The 2500-nt window shown below is 77.2% G+C and overlaps 1 non-coding gene across 1 annotated transcript; it reads right to left on the bottom strand.

The window, feature by feature from the left end:
* Positions 1-44: 44 nt before the first annotated feature.
* Positions 45-197, bottom strand: LOC148219103 (5.8S ribosomal RNA). The gene has a single exon (XR_015800048.1). It is a non-coding gene; the product is annotated as a 5.8S ribosomal RNA (ribosomal RNA).
* Between the last annotated feature and the right edge of the window lie 2303 nt (positions 198-2500).

Genomic DNA, 2500 nt, shown 5'->3' with positions numbered 1-2500 from the left:
CGCGCCGCCGGGGTGGCCCCCCCGGACGGCGATTGATCGTCAAGCGACGCTCAGACAGGCGTAGCCCCGGGAGGAACCCGGGGCCGCAAGTGCGTTCGAAGTGTCGATGATCAATGTGTCCTGCAATTCACATTAATTCTCGCAGCTAGCTGCGTTCTTCATCGACGCACGAGCCGAGTGATCCACCGCTAAGAGTTGTCTGGCTTTCGGGACCGCTCGCGTGAAGCGGCCCCTTTTCTGTTTCTGCAGGGACGCGCGCGCCCCCGCGCGCCCCGCTTCGACCGTACGAGCACACACAAACGGAGGAGGAGGAGGAGAAAGCGCGGGGCAAAAAAGAGAAACCCCGCGCAACGCTCCGAAGGTCGGCCAAAGAAAGGCGGAGGGGCCCGCGCCCCCGACCGCCTCCCCCCGCGAGGGGAGACGCCGCCTCGCGTGCCGTCCTTCGGAGGCGGCCCAGGCGCCCGGGCTCGGCCCGACCTCCGCGCGGAGGGGCTTGTGCGGCAACGCGCCGGACCGCGGGGGGCACGGTGGCCCGCCCGGCCTCTCGATCACGGGACGACTACGCGTTCGCGGGCCGGGGGGCGCGACCGCCGGCCCCCGCCGCTCCCGGCTCACTCCCTGGCTTCTCCTTTTCACCGCTCCGCCGACTCGCGGAACGCCGCCGCGCCAAAACGCGGGGGCCGGCTCTCCCGCCAGCGGCCCCTGAACGTCGCCCGAAACGCCACGCGGCGGCGGGACCGTTCCGCCGGCGCAACCCCTGGCGCGGGACCGCTTGCCCGCCGGAAGGCGAACGCCCGGCGGGCCGCGCTCCGCCACCGGCGCCGGAGGCGGGACGCCGCCGAGACCCGAGCCGGCATCGCGGAGCGCCCGAGGTCTGCCGCTCGGCAAAACCCCTCCGCCACCCGCGGCCGCACTCCCGGGACCGCCGCCGCTTCGCACCGCCGAGCTGCCCTTCCGCGAGCACGCGCCCAGCGGGCAGGCGTACGGCGGCTGAGCCGGGGGGCACCGCCCGCTCCCCTCGTTTCCACTCGGGGACCGGACGGGGAAGCGCCCCCGCGGCCGCCCCGCACGCCTCCCCTTTTTTTTGGCCCACACGCGGCCGGGAAGGGCGACGGGGAAGCGGACGGGCGGGGCCCGGGCCGGGACGGCCGCCGGTGAAGGCGGGCGCCTCGCGGCCGACCGTCCCCCCCCCCGGGGGGGGCGGGGACACTCGCCGAGCGGCGACGCCGCCGCTCGGCACGGGGTCGCCCGCGCCCGCCGGACCTCCGGCGATGGAGGAGCCGGCCGAGCGCTGCGCCCCAACGGGCGGGGACAGCGCTCCGAGTCAGGGGTGGCCGGCGGCCGGCGCCGCCGCGGTGCGGTTCGAGGCGACAAGGCCGTCGAGGCGAGAGGCGCGCGGTCGCGCCTGACGCGGCGCCGCCCGCGAGCCCGCGGCGGCGGCTAAGGAGAAAGAGCGAGAGAGCGCGGCGGGCCCCGGCGGCCGCAACCCCGCAGCTGAGGTAGGTAAGGCAGAGAGCGCGCGCCCTCTGCCGGCGTCGCCCCGCATCGCAGAGGCCAGCGGGGTCGGCCCCCCGCGGCCGATCGCGCGCCGCGGCCTCTCCGCCGAGACCGGGCCGCAGAGAGGGGGGGGGCAGGGCGCCCCTTCCCCGGCCCGGCACGGGTGGCCCCCGCGCGCGGGCAAGCGCGGCGGGACGCCGACGACGGCGAGCGCGGCCGGTCGCGACGGACACGCCACCGCAGGGGATCGGCGGGAGTAGCTCCCCACCCCTCGATGGCGCCCCGCGCCGCCACCGCCCGACACCCGCTGCCGCCGCCGCCACCGCCGCCGCCGCCGCGGCGGGGCCGTGCCGGGCCGCCCGAGTCTTTAAACCTCCGCCCGGCTCGGCGGCCCTTTCGGCCCCCAACAGGCGTTTGACGACGCCGAGGGAAACCGGCAGGAGACCGCCGAGGCGCGAAGCGCTAGGTACCTGGCCCTGGGGTGAGGGAAACGACCTGCATGGCCCCGCCGGGGTGCCTCCCCCGCTGCCACCCTCGGGGGAGCGTCCACCGGCGGGGGCGCGCCCGACGTCCGCTGCCATCACCGCGGCAATCCTTCTCGGGGCCCGGGGTTTCCCTCAGTAGCCCGGCGCTGCGCCCGAGAGGACCACCGCGGCTCGGGCCGCCCCGCCGGCGCGGGGAACACGGCCCAGCCACCGAGAAACCTCGCACACCCCCGGCCGAGAGAGGCCACGGCGACGACGGTGCGGACCGTCGCCGCCGCGCCACCCGGCGGCGGCTCGCGCACGTGCGCGCTCCCCCTGGAGGCGCGACCCGGAACTGCCGGAGCCCGGCCCTCGGGAGCTCCTCTGCCGCGCGAGGAGGCCGCTCGGCCAAGGAGAGCGGGATTTTGCCGGGCGGCAAAGCCCCGCGTCCCCCCCCGCGCTCTGGGGAAGGGCCGGAGGAGCCGCCTCCTCCGAGCCCCGAAGGCCTTCCCGCGCGCACCCTTTTTACACACGTTGGC

Source organism: Sturnus vulgaris, unplaced genomic scaffold (genome assembly GCF_052056855.1).
Source record: "Sturnus vulgaris isolate bStuVul1 unplaced genomic scaffold, bStuVul1.hap1 Scaffold_156, whole genome shotgun sequence".
NCBI classification, from domain to species: Eukaryota; Metazoa; Chordata; class Aves; order Passeriformes; family Sturnidae; genus Sturnus; species Sturnus vulgaris.
Note: the sequence above shows the minus strand (reverse complement) of the source record. Positions and strands in the feature narration are given on the sequence as shown.